The sequence below is a fragment of the Alligator mississippiensis genome, chromosome 1 (genome assembly GCF_030867095.1).
Source record: "Alligator mississippiensis isolate rAllMis1 chromosome 1, rAllMis1, whole genome shotgun sequence".
NCBI classification, from domain to species: domain Eukaryota; kingdom Metazoa; phylum Chordata; order Crocodylia; family Alligatoridae; genus Alligator; species Alligator mississippiensis.
In genome coordinates this window covers 194,695,986-194,709,983 of record NC_081824.1, presented here as the reverse complement: position 1 = coordinate 194,709,983, position 13,998 = coordinate 194,695,986, and the positions used below count along the sequence as shown (strand labels likewise).

Here is a 13,998-nt window from a genome sequence, read left to right as displayed (position 1 = left end):
AAGAAGGTCCATCCAGCTATAAGGTTAGAGCTGGAAAATGTGTAATAACTTTATAGCTGGTTTCTATGCATCTTTAATTTGTACATTTATTGGGGTCTGCACCCCTGCAGCTGACAGGGCTCCCAACCACAGGGGTGTACCATATGCTGCCATGACTGAGAGTCCTGTAACTGACAGGAATCTCAGCCACAGCAATTCCCCATGCACTGCCAGGGCTGAGACGTACAGTTGACAGGACTGTTGACCCTGGCAACCATGGGTCACTGCCAGAGTAGAGAGTCCTGCAGCTGTGGAACTCTACTGCAGCAGTGGATGGGGTGCTGCCATGGCTGAAAGTCCCACAGCTGCAGGAGTAGCAACTGCAGGAGCTTCCTACTTGCTGAAGCCTGGGGCTCCCCCTGCACTAGCAATAAGGCATGATAGGTTCTGATGCTGAATCCCACAATTGCACCTCCTGCCGTGCATTCATGACATGGCAAAAGATGCAATTGTGTGGATCCAGCGTCAAAGCCTATCACACCTTTTATCTGAACATCTAAGCTAAGTACAGACAGTCAAAAAGCCCAAGCTCAATCTATTCATTCTTTGCAGGTTAGTTAAAGTTGTGTAGATTGAGCCAATAAGCAAGTGAACCGACATTCACTTTTGATTCAGAAATGCAGCCACATCCCTGCAGTGGCTTAGGCTAGAAGCCAGGGGAGGGAGGTGGGAGGGTGCTAGAGCATACCACTTTGCTCAGCTGGAGGAGACTGCTTGGGCCAAAGCTAACCAACCCACCATGGGGGGGGGGGGGAAATTGCGAGGGAGGTGCAAAGCATCCTGGGGGACTGTGAGTTAACTTGAATCTGGAGGGGATCTGGGACAAATCCAATAAACCGATTGAACCCAAATCATTGATGTCTGATAGTACATCTCTTCAGGTTTATCTTAAATCAGTTTTAGCCATTTTGAAAGTGGTTTGCATGCATTGAACTTCTGTTGTGTTACAGATTTGAACTGTTTTCTGATCACTTACACTTACAAGTTTATGCATTCTTGTTTCACTGATTTATCCCAACCTGGAGTACACATAAACACACTTCAGTATTGACACACTACCAATCACTTAGTCACCTTGCTCATATTCAAACCTGTCTGAAATTAGGGTTGCTGGGCACATCCTTCTTTGAGTTCTATTTCAACATCCCCCTGTGGCCAACTAATAAAATGTCATCTCTCTCTTTCTCCCTTCTTCCCCCCACCTGCTTCCCTTGTCTGTGCCACAACGTTTGAATTACAAAACAGTTCTTAAACTTCCTCCTACTAGAGTTAAGATCTAGCCTTTCTGTGCTTTGCCTAGCATATGTTTTGCTTCAAAGTTGATGGGAAATATACATAGGGGATTTCTAGAGTAAGTGCTAACAGGATTTGCCAGAGCTATAGTGTTTTGTGATGCTCTTGAAAGGAAACTCCTTCAGTTCTGTGCTGTCATTTTGTTGTGTTTGCCTTTTACTGCATTTCTCATTTTAACCTTGGTGTATAGGTTTTATGTGCAACTTTTATGAAGCTTGTATATGCAACTTCTGTGAGGGCTGAAAGTGCTCAATCTGAAAAGCACCTAAGCAGATGCTTAAGTGCCATCCTTGATGGGGATCATTTCTTGAATTTGGGCCTAAGATAGCCTGACCTCTCACAAGTGAAGAGCTGGTTTAGGTTATTATGAACCTTGGGTTGAAAAATGTAACTTATGCTTGGCAATAACTTCAGTTTGGAACTTGTTGCTCTTGGAACCTGATCCAAATCCCAGTGAGAGCAATAGGAAGAGATTCATATTTATTTCAGAGCTTGGATCAGGCTCTAAATTCCATGGTAGGCCAATGTGTCAAGTAAAACAACTCTACAAATCTCAATTCTAGTCATTCAACTCTGTTTGTGTGCATTATCATGTATATGCAGGTGTATATTTGTGCATATGCTGTTCAAAGTTTCTTTTACTGACTACAGAGATTTATATGTCTTTATTATTATGGACATTTAGCTCTTTATCTCAAGTTCTTGGCAGATGGTTTTATGACACATTCTGTTTATTTGCTTATTTTTGAGGAACTTCTATTTATGGTTCTGCCACTGTGCATTTTCCTGACCAGAATAGAGTGTGTGTGTGTGTGTGTGTGCGTGCGCGCACGGGGGGGAGGGGGGGACAAGCTACAGGCAACCTGAAATAAGATCAGAAATAACCAGAAATAAAAGAATAAGAGAAAAGAAGGAATGAACATTTTTCCATAACATCCAAATCCTTCCAAACTTAGGCTGTCATTTCATGATGTGATGACTAATCATAGGCCCAATTTGCCATTGCCCCATGCCTTCTGAAGTAATTTACAAGAGTGCAGAGTGGGGGTAATTTTCTATTCTTTGTACTGAATGAGGCTTTGAATGTAATTTGCACTGATGTGAATGCTTGGCTGCTCAAGTTCCAGGACAAAAGTGAACTGACTCTCAAACATTCAGTCCAACATACCAAGAAGGTATTCAGTGAATAAGCCCATCTAATAAATAACTTCTGGAAAATTCTAAAGTGCTTGCAGCTGATAGTATACGCATGCAGAAAAAGACTAAAAATCCTTTAAACAAATTATACAAAAGGTCCATATTAAAAGACAGTGTGCTACTATACTACACCAGTAGGGCTAAGCACAAACAGTCTATGACCATTTGTACATGCCACAAAATTGGCCTTTAAAGTGGCTTAATGCCTTTTTGCACCACTTAAGGGTGCAGCTATTTGCATGTGTTGGCAGTGTAATGTGCTTTAATGTCAGAATGTTTGCATGTGTAATGTGTGTTAAATGACTTTGGGATGCAGCAAAATAAAACATATCTGAGGTGGTTTAGTTTGCCATGGAGGAAAGCACCAGGCCCCATGCATGTCAGGGGCTGTGCAGTCAACTGGGTGTAACTCTGTGCAGGCAGGCTCCACTGAAGGGAAAATAAAGCAAAAAAGCAGCCAACCTGATCATTTTTTTTTTCTTCTCCCCAGAGCCTGCCTGCCTGCCTGCCAGAGCTGCGTGGGGGCCCAGTGCTTCCCAGCGCAGCTACAGTGCCCTCCGGGACTGCTCGGGCCGGGTGCTCACAGGTGGGCACTACCTGGGGGCTGCTGCCACTGCTGTGGAGGGAAGCACCAGCCACCCCACCCCCACAGCTCAGAGACCACTCAGCCCACTGGCAGTTCACCCTCCCCTCCCCACCACCGCTGGAGAGGCAGGCAAGGGTCAGGCCCGACCCTTTTGTACATGCCACAGGGGGTTATTTCACCCTAAATTGAAGCAGTGTTTTTAAAGACCCACCGCTTCAAAGTAGGGAGAATTTAACTGAAGTAAATCCCCATGGCCCAAATGTCCCAAACACTCCAAAAGTCCCGAAAGTCTGAGGCTGAATCGATTCAATCTTCACCAGTTAGTCTAAGATGCATAGATTGAACAAATAAGCAATTGAACACACATTCACTTTTTATTCTGGAAATACAGCTACATGCCTGCAGTGGCTGAGGCCAGAAGCTGGCTTTGGGGGGGGACACATTAGAGCACACTCCCCACCTCAGCTGGAGCAGACAACCTGGGCCAAGGTTAGGCCACCCACCCTGCAAGGGGAGATTTTCAGGGGAGATGCAAAACACCCTGGGATGCTGGGGGACTGAGTTAACTTGAATCTGGAGGGGATCTGGGCCGGAAGTTCAATAAAGCAATATAACCAATGTCAGTTAAGTCGGATACTACATCCATCCAAGTTTACCTGAAACCAGTTTTGGCCATCTTGAAAGCAGTTTATGTGCACTGAACTTCTGTTGTGTTACAGATTTAAACTGGTTTTGATCACTTTTTTTTTCTTTAATTTGTTTTTATTATTTATTTTTATTTCACTTTTGAATTTATTTTAACCTTACTAATTATCTCCATATTCAAGCTATGATCAACAATAATCCACATGGATTATGGCAATGTACATTCATTTTCTCCACTGTTCTGCTAGAAATCCAAAGTGCATAGATGTTCACGTTTTTTTCTCCCAGAGCAAAAATGGCTTCCGCAGGGGAAAAATAATCCAGGAACAACCAGAGTTAAATTACTCCCAAGGAGAGTTTCTTCCAGGTGGCTGAACATGTGCACACTTTCCCTTGGCTTAACTGCTCCCAGGGAGCAGCAGGAGCGGAGACAGGGGAAAAGATCACTGGTCTGGAGAAGGCATGGGGAGCAGCTTCTCTCCCATCCCACAGACTGGGAAAGAAAAGGGAAAAGTAGCTAGTAACTGCTCCTCCAGTGCAGGGTAAGGTGGCGGCATTTTGCCACAGCAGAAAAGCTTCCAAGCCTTACCACTATAGCACAGCAGCCTGCCTCAGCCTTCTCTGCCAGGTTAGCTGCATAGCATGAGTGACAAGGGAAAACCAGAGGAGCTCAAAGTTGGGAGTGCAAAGGCTTTCCCCAAGTCCTGCTCCCCAGCTGCTCTTGCTTTTCAATCACTGCCCCTGTGGCTCAGTTATGCTGTGGGGACAGGCAAGGGGAAGCAGGCAGGCAGCAGCACTCCTGGGCACTAGGAGCTGAGCACATGGAATGCTGCTTCCTGCCTGCTTCCTTTTGTCTCCCAGCTGCTCAGTTGGGAAGCAGGAGTGGTAGTTTAAAATCTGGAGGGGCCAGAAGTCTGGCTTAGGGAATACCTTCATGTGCCTAGCTCCCAATTCCTCTGGCTTCCCCTGGTATCCCACACTGCCCAGCTGACCCAGAGCACAGGGGGGTGAGACCAGTGGCTGTGCCACAGCCGTGAGATATGGAAGCCTTGTCACCATTGCAAAATGCCCCCAACCCTGCATCGCCTGGTACTGCTCTGAGTCAGCCCAGAGCACTGCAGAACAAGGCAATCTGTATGTGTCCTATGCCATGGCTCCCAAGGCCTTGCCATGAGGGCTGATTTTTCTCTTGCCTCTCCCTGCACAATTCTGGTCAGACTGGAGGAGTGCAAGGAGCAGGACTGTTCACCTGTGGGGGGAGAACCAGGAGGGTTCCCACCATATGAGAATGCCAGCCTCCTGCCAACCACTGGACAGCCTGTCCCCTTCCAGCCAGGGAGAGGGAAGGCTGTCAACTACTGGGCGCCCCTAAGGGCAGACTGGCCCAGGGAATAGCCTTCTAGTGCCCCTGGCTAGCAAGCTTGCCTGTGGAGCTCTGCCACCATGGGGCCAGATAATTGTCTCTACAGTCCAGCTCATGAGCTACTCTTCTACTGAAATAAATTTCTTCTGATAGAAATGAATGTCTGTATGCAGCCTATGTTCAACATATCCCACACCAAGGCTGAATAAATAACTTTCATACAGTTTAGTTTTCATGCAGGTAAAGTAGGGCTCTGGAAGGCTCACTGGGAGATCCACTCCACTGGCTTGTGTGGATTTGATTTAATCTCTGGAATGATTCTTTTATGGTTCTGAGATAAAAGTTGTTGTTAGTCTTACTTTTTATACATTTTTTTCATCATTTCAAGGGAACCTAGGAGCCACAACATAAAGGTAGCACTCCAACACCCTATAAAGGTGTCAGAGAGGTCTTGAGACACCACTTCTTCCTGTGCCTGGCTTAAGGGGGTTAGCATGTGGATGAGACATCTGTGTTTCCACAACCCTTGGTTACCAATAACCCTTCAAGAATCCTTGGTAGGTGGGACAAGTAAAAGCAGACTGATGAAAATGATTATGGATGGTATTTCTGTTGGGAACCCAGTCTAATCCAAAGAGGGCCCAGGATCAGGGGAGCACAAATATAGCTTAAAGAATTGATAACTTTTGGTTATAATGTGCTAAGCCTTATTATTAGTAAAGTAGTAGTTTTCAAATTTGAATAAGGGGCCTTTTAAACAAAAGGTCCATCCAATGTCAAAAAGAAGTCTGCCTTAAAGTATAGTGTAGGCGTAGATCAAAGTCTACAATACTAAGGAAATGAGAACTGTGTGGAGTGCAAAAGTTGAGCTCATTTTGTTGATTTAAAAACAGAATGCCAAGAGAACACATAATATTCCATTATATCGATGGCTTTAAACTTGAACTCGGCATAAATTATTTCAGGAATGTTTTGCATAGTCTCTTTTTATATCTTCAGTGCAAGAACTATTTTGATTGCATGGCCCTGGAACGAGCCTGTTATTTTTCACATTTTATCATTTTTGGAACCAGTCAGCTGTAATGCAGCTTTCTTATCTTTCAAAAAAAAATTAAAGCAAAAAACAAAACAAAACAAAACAGTGAACCACTTGTAAAAGCAGAGAAACAAGCTGGAGAGGAAATCTCCATTTACCTAGGGAAAAGTTTGTGTCTCTAAAGGAAATCAGAAAAAGCAGAAGATTTGGTATTAACTTACCAACACAGCATATGCCCCAACAGTTCTAAATGGCCAGGAGGTAAGTCCTGTGTGTTCTCTTCTTGAAAGAGAATGAGATTTGAAAAATATATATGATGCAAAAAAACCCAATTCCCTCCCCCCCATCCCCCCCCCAAAAAAGACTTGATCATCAAAAAACAAAAGTACTGGTGATATAGTACAGCCATGGAGAAGCATCATCCCTTGCATGCAAAGCTGATACTATTACTAGGAACAAGATAGTTGTAAACAGCTGACTGTCACACTGAAGACCTCTTGCCCTTTGGTAGCAGTATGGAGCCTACACTCAGCTCAGCTCAGTTCACATTGTGTTAAAGTTCTAGGAATCAACTTACAATACCAAAGTCTAAGCATATGCATTTCCAGCATGAAAGAAAGAGAGCATTTTTCTACTCCATGTCACTTGCGGGAAATGGAAAAAGGTGTGGAAATAAAAAATACTGCATATGAAGTGGAAGGAAATCTCAAAGATCTTGCTTTGCTCATGTCAGGGGATTGGAGAATCTCTATCCTAGAATTCTGAAAGAAACAGGACATGAAACAGATCCAGAAGCATAAAAAATTATCAAAGTTACGCAGGATACTTGTATGATCAGAGAATAGCAGTGTAGCCTAGAACCTATGTTTAAGATAAAAGTAGTTATTTGTGTTAATCCCAAGTCACACAGAAGGCAGGGTAGGGTGGCACCATAGGGCTCTGCTACACGTTACATTTATGTCACAATTAACATTCATTGCGACATAAATGGTAAGGGTGCTGGGCCTTACATACACGCTAGGTCTGTGCAAAGCGGCAAGTATTCAATTCAGATTTGGCGGGACAGTGATTAGATTCGGTGATTCAAATCATTGTCCCAACTCGATTCAGCCAATTCGGATCTGAAGATTCAGCACCGATTCAGAGATTCAGCCATAGACTAAACAGGCAGCAGTCCTCAAGGACACTAGACACAGCTGCCTCCAGCTGGTAAGTCTGTTGTGGGTGGAGCAGGGAGGGAAGGGGTGTGTGAGGGGGCAGATCAACACCCTCACAGCAAGAGAGGGATTGGGGCTGGGCTGGGACACTGCCCAGCCGCAGCAGGGGGGCACAAGACTTGGGGCAGGGGGCTCTTGCCACTGCACCCTGCTGCACGCCGCTGGTCTGGGAGGGCATGGGAGTGGGCATTGGGGCCGGGCTGTGCTCTAGAGGGGCGGCAAAAGGCACTGGGAGAGGGGGCTCTTCCCTCCCACTGCTTGCCCAGTCAGGGTGGGGGGGCACAGGATGCGGGTGCGACAGTGCTGGGAGTGGGGGCTATGCCCAGCTGCTGCTTGCCCAGCCAGGAAGGGGGAGGAGGGGATCCAATGCAGGTGAGCCTTGCTCTGGGTGGAAGACACTGGGAGGGGGGACTATGCCCTCCCACCGCTTGTCCAGCTAGGGTGGGGAGGTGCAGGATGGTGCCACTGCACTGCCTTGGGCAAGTGGTGCACAGCAGCAGAAGCCACTCCAGCCTCCCCATGCCTCCTAGACAAGCCGTAGCTTCACCCCGCCACACCCTGGCTGGACAAGCAGTGGCAGGGCATGGCAATAGGCGCATGCACCTGGATCGGGGAAGTGCCAGCGACAAGGGCAATGGGGAATTTTAGGGTGGCTGCAGCCCCCACATAGCCCGCACTCCACTGCAGTCTGTGGGGCAGATGAAGCCAGGGCTGTGCTCTGGGCTGCAGCTGGGGCTAGCTGCCCGGAGTGCAGCCCTGGCTCCACCCACCCTGCGAAGCGCAGTCTGGTGGTGGGTGCTAGCCTCCCAGTGTGCAGCCCAATCCAGCCTACTTCTAATAGGCCCAATCCAGCCTCCTAAATTGGCAGCATGTGGTGGCACACAGTGGTGGAAGCCCCCCTCTCCAAGTCCCACGCCCCTCTGCCCTGGATGGGCAGCTTGTCCCAGCCCTAGCCCCAATCCCTCTGTTGCTATGGGGGCATTAATCTGTCCCCCCATGCCCCTGCCCTCCCCCTTCTACCCACAACAGACTTACCAGCTAGAGGCAGCTGTGTCCAGCTTCCTCAAGGACTGCTGCCTGTTTAGTCTATGGCTGAATCTCTGAATCAGTGCAGAATCTCTCCAAATTGATTAAGAGGCTTTTGATTTGATTCAGAGTTTTTAATGGGTCTTCCAATTTGATTCAGATTTGGAGATTCGTCCACCGAATTGGGGTGTATCTCCTCCGAATTCAAGATTTCATAGATTTCATAGACATTAGGGCTGGAAGGGACCTCGGAAGATCATCGAGTCCAGCCCCCTGCCCAAAGGGCAGGAAGTCAGCTGGGGTCATAGGATCCCAGCAAGATAAGCATCCAGTTTCATCTTGAAGCTGTTCAATGAAGGCGCTTGAACGACCTCCGGTGGCAGGCTGTTCCAGACCTTGGGGGCTCAGACAGTAAAGAAATTCTTCCTTATGTCCAGTCTGATATGATCTTGAAGTAGTTTGTGACCATTGGACCTCGTCATCCCTTGGGGCGCTCTGGTGAACAAATGTTCCCCCAGATACTGGTGGTCACCCCTGATAAACTTATAGGTGGCCATCAGATCACCCCTGAGCCTGCGCTTTTCCAGGCTAAAGAGCCCCAGGGCTCTCAGCCTGTCATCGTAGGGTCTGCTTCCCTGACCTCTGATCATGCGCGTGGCTCTGCTCTGGACTCTCTCAAGCTTCTCCACATCCTTTTTGAATTGTGGAGCCCAAAACTGGACACAGTACTCCAGCTGCGGCCTCACTAAGGCCGAGTACAGGGGGAGAATGACGTCCCGGGATTTGCTTGAGAAGCATCTATGGATGCAAGCCAGCATTTTGGTCACTTTACTAGCCGCCGCATCGCATTGCAGGCTCATGTTCATCTTGTGGTCAATGATGACCCCCAAGTCTCTTTCTTCCATAGTGCTAGCCAACATAGCACTGCTGAGCCTATAAGGATGCTGCGGGTTTTTTTTCCCAAGGTGGAGAACCTTGCATTTATCAGCGTTGAACACCATCAGATTCTCATCCGCCCACGAATTCTCGTCCAAATTGAATCGGTTACTGAAGCTTTGCACACCCCTAATAGGCACCCAATTTAAGGCACCATAAAATGACAAACCAGCTAAAGAAATGTTACATATAATGTAGATTTTTTTTCTCACTGATTTGTATGGTGCCTTAAACTGAATGTGTGGTATTTCTGGGGCTGCCCTCAGCTGAATGTCAGCCCTGGCCCTGGGTCTCAACTGACCCGAGAGCTCCCAGCCCCAGGACACTCCAGGGTTTCAAGTTGGCCCTGGTGTGGTCCCAGGGTTGGGGTTGATAATGAGGGTCTTGGGCCCAGGGCCACATTGTATCACACCTGGCTGCGGGCACCCAGCTTTCAATTTGATCATGAACCCTTACACTCCCGCCGCCCTCCCCCCCCTCCCCCCCCAACTCACACTGTCAAATAGAAAGGGCATGATTTGGATCCAATTCCTAAATCCAAAATTATACCTCCTGCCATGCACATGTGGGGTGTGACTGTAAGGATCATGACTAAGATTCCATGGCACCTTCAAATGAAGGTGTGCCGGGGGTTTTGGAAACTAACTAGTTCGGAAGGGGAGTTGCAGGGGATGGGAACTGATTTGGGCTCCTTAATCTTACCTCAAAACTATCCAAGGCATCAGAACAGATTTTGGAAGGAAGAATATGTAGAAATAAATGAAAAATAGGTTTGCAGAATAGGTTTACCAGACTACCTGGATTACTTCCTTTCATAAAAATTGATTTTCCAGACAAAGAATGCATTTGATCTCATCTATTTGGACTTTAGTAAAACATTTGTTATCGTGCTACGTGAGACATCACTGGTTTATCTAGAGAAACCTGGTATCAGTACAGGTGACTAAAGGGGAGATGATAATGAAGGAAATTGAAAGAGAAATTGTAAGTCTGGAAGCAGATTTCTAGTAAAGTTCCTTAGGCCTTGCAACTAATCTTGTTTAATATTTTCATTAATGACCTTAGCACATAATACACTGATTTACAAGTCAGGAAATATTAAGGACATTTAAGATATCATTAAAGAGATGGATGACCTGGAATTGTAATGATGGAAGCAAGATGAAATTCAATAGCACAAAATGTATGGTCAGGCAGTTAGGGGCCAACAACAAGAATTTCTGCTATAAGCTGATAGCTCCTTATTTGAAAATGACTGAGAAGCAGAATGACCTGGGTAGCTGATCACAAGAAAAGTATGAACCATAAGGTGATACATCCATAAAAAAGACAAATTAATTTCTTGTATTTGGTAGCTAGATGAAGTGTTGCAAGTGTAGCATACAAGGCATTGACAAGAACCCTCCTGAAGTGTTGGGTACAATTCTGGTTACCTATTTTCAGTGAAAATTAATTAAAATTGAAACAGGTACAGAGAACAGTTACTAAGAAGAATCAGGAGAATGGAGAGTCTATTTTACCAAGGGAGAATAAGAAAAGCCTGATTTATTTAGTCTGGCAATATAAATGTTGATGGGAAACATTTCCCCGCTTTCTATAAATACGACAGAGAGATGAAACATCTAGGTGGGGAAAGAATGGTTTAGACCAGGGCTGTCCAACTGTTAGCCCCTGAAGTGTTAGCATGTGGCCCATGGACTCCCACCCAGTCACCACTCCCATTCCCCTGCCTCCTCCCCACCCCCAAGTTGCTCCTGATGGGTAGCTGGAGTGCTTGAGTTGCATGCAAGGCAATAAGGGGAACTGCGCTGCCTGTCCTGCAGGTAGGTGAGTGGTGCATATGGCTGGGAGTGGAAAGTCAGGCTGCCTGTGGGATGCGTGTGGGGCAGGAGGGATGCCTACACTGTATGCCTGGCAAGAAAGAGGGGCTAAGTAGCCTACAGAGTTGGGAGAATAAGGGAAGCAGGTGCCCAAAATGTGTCAGCAGCAAGGGGGTGGGCAGAGGGGAGAGTCCTGGTTGGCGCACACAGCTGACGGCAGAGAAAGGTGCCTGCACAAACAGTGTGTAACCCCCAGCTACCTGGAAGTTAGACAGCCCTGATTTAAACAAAAGGACAATGCTTGCATAAGATCAAGTGAGTATAAACTGAATAAACTTAGGCTGGAAACTGGAAGGTTTTCACAAGGGACAATCAGTTTTATTCAAGTGCTATTCTGTTCCTCTGTTCATACAACATAGGTTGGGCTGCTACTGTGTTTGTACAGAAGTCATATTAACAGCTTCCCACAACACTGTACCACTTAGTTTGAGCATAGGGATGTCATGACTGTGGTCACAGAAAGGTAGTTAGTCATGTTAGTCTGAAGTCAAGCAGAAGGCAAGGTAGATTTGCACCTTATAGGCTAAATCAGAGATAGTAATAACATAGGGAGCAGTTTTGAATTTTGTTCTTTGTTACAGCTACTTTTCCTAACCTCCTGATATGCTGATATATTTCTGTCTCATTCACCTTTCCCCTTTCCTTCAACTATTATTCATCATGCCTGAGAGTTAGACTCTAAATGCCATGTCATTCTCTGGGCCTACACAGGCAGGAAGAGGCTTTCTTTACAATAGGAGCCATGTAAAAGGTCTCAAAATAGCTCCCCTGCTCAGATTTCCTTGCAGCTTGGCAAATCAAACATCAGTTTGCAAAGACAACTAGAGGGCAAAGAAATCAGACACTCTGTGTAAGCAGGCCCATGTAAATGGAAGGAGACAAAAAGTCCACATTCTGTGGAAATTATATTCAAAATATTTGTCTCATCTATAACCAGGGCTGTAAACATTATAGATGTCTATAATTAAAAAAAATGCTATGTAATGCCAAGGCATTTTATTGATGTTCCCTGTTATAAATATTATACACACACGCACAAAAGATTCTGCTTATGTCAATGTGAAGTCATTACATGTGGGATCAGATTCAGGCCTTTTCTTGAATGATCGCTTCAGTGTCTTGATTTGCTGGCAACTTTTGAAGTTGGATTATTTATTGAAATTTAACCATGATTAATCATTTGAAAGAGTGAAATTAGTGTAGTCACTCAGAAAGCAGTATCTTGAAGCTTACTTGAGTAATATGAAAGAATATTGATCATTTAATTAGCTGTTAACATGCTATTGTTAGCACAATCATGGGCAATTCTGGAATCCTCATTACTCATGAAGTTATCTTCTTGAAATCACACCCTATCAATGTGTTATGGAAATGAGCATGGATAGCAGGATCAGGCCCATGTTTAACTAAGATCCATTAAAATTTACTGAGATATCATTAAGACTCTGGATCAGCAATTGCAATGCTAATATTGATGCACCAAGAAAAGTACTGTACTAACTAATAGGACTGTGCGAAGCAGGCCGTATTAGATTTGGATTCAGCCTGATTTGGGTGACAGTGATTTGATTCATTCATTCAGATCACTGTCCCTATTCAATTCAGCTGAATCTGAAGATTCGATACCAATTTGGAGAATCAGCAATTCAGGCATAGAAACAGCTTTATATGTTTTTTCTACATACCTCGAGGTACCAGGCGTGGCTTGTGAATGCTGAGACGGTGGGGCAGATGGAGTGTCCCACAGGAGCATGGGGAGGGAGGGCTCCTTGCGTGCTCAGTGGCAGACCCAGAAGTGGACCAGAAGTGTCCCCCCCAGACCCAGGAGGCACTTGCCGAGCCCAGGGGTAGAGGAGCGGTCCCCCGTGCACTCCGCGGAGGACCCAGAAGTGGACTGGAAGTGCTTCTGGTCCACTTCTGGGTCTATCACCAAGCACAGTAGGGAACGCCCCCCACCATGCTCCCATGGGACACTCCATCCTCCCCAGCATCTCAGCATTCACGAGCTGCCTGGTACCTTGAGATATGTAGAAAAAAACCCATATAAAGCTGTGTCTATGTCTGAATCATTGAATCTCTCCGAATTGAACTGGAGGCTTCCAATTCGATTCAGAGAGATTAATCAGTCTCCTGATTCAATTTGGATTTGGAGATTTGGCTGCTGAATCAGGCCGAATCTCTGCCAAATTGAATCAGTGACCAAAGTTTTGCACAGCCCTGCTAACTAAGCTGGGGGACAGATGCACATATGCACACCATTTTTATCACTTATTGATCCATTCTAAATATTAATCATTGTGATCCTACTTCCTTCAATGAAAAAAGGACAAGCTCCATATTTAGATGAGTAAGTCTTATTCCAATATTTTTTCCCCATAGTTTGGGAAAGGGACTGCCATTCATTCTGTTTGTAGCAATAATAGTTCAGTTAGTCTATGCAGCTGTTCATACTTTATATATTTCTAGATAGCAGCCCATGCACTTTCCACCTCTTGTTTTCTAAGATTAGTGGTAACAGGTCATCAAGAGATCACAATATAAAGAATACTGTATCACCGCATTGCTTCTGACAAATGTGCACAAGTGATCTGACCATGATGTATTAGATAGTAAATGCTTTTCCTGAATACTGGTTTCAATGGCATACCTAAAGGCAAATTGAAGCTCATTTAGGCTAGGTGCAGACTTTCAAAAAGCCCAAGGGGGAATCAACTTAAGTTGCATGGTTTTCTGTAATCAGTGTAGTTTAGATCACCAGCAAGCAAAACACACATTCGTCC

The 13,998-nt window shown here is 45.6% G+C and overlaps 1 long non-coding RNA gene across 3 annotated transcripts in view; it reads right to left on the bottom strand.

Moving 5' to 3' along the window:
* The window catches only part of LOC106738300 (uncharacterized), a 372,722-nt gene that overhangs the window by 355,157 nt on the left and 3,567 nt on the right, over positions 1-13,998 (bottom strand). The window contains exon 1 of one of the 3 annotated variants that reach the window (XR_009457416.1): positions 6,381-6,442. The exons of the other annotated variants lie outside the window; for them this stretch is intronic. This is a non-coding gene — a long non-coding RNA (uncharacterized LOC106738300). Of the gene's footprint in view, positions 1-6,380; positions 6,443-13,998 lie in introns of those variants that run through there. 3 annotated transcript variants of the gene reach the window in all.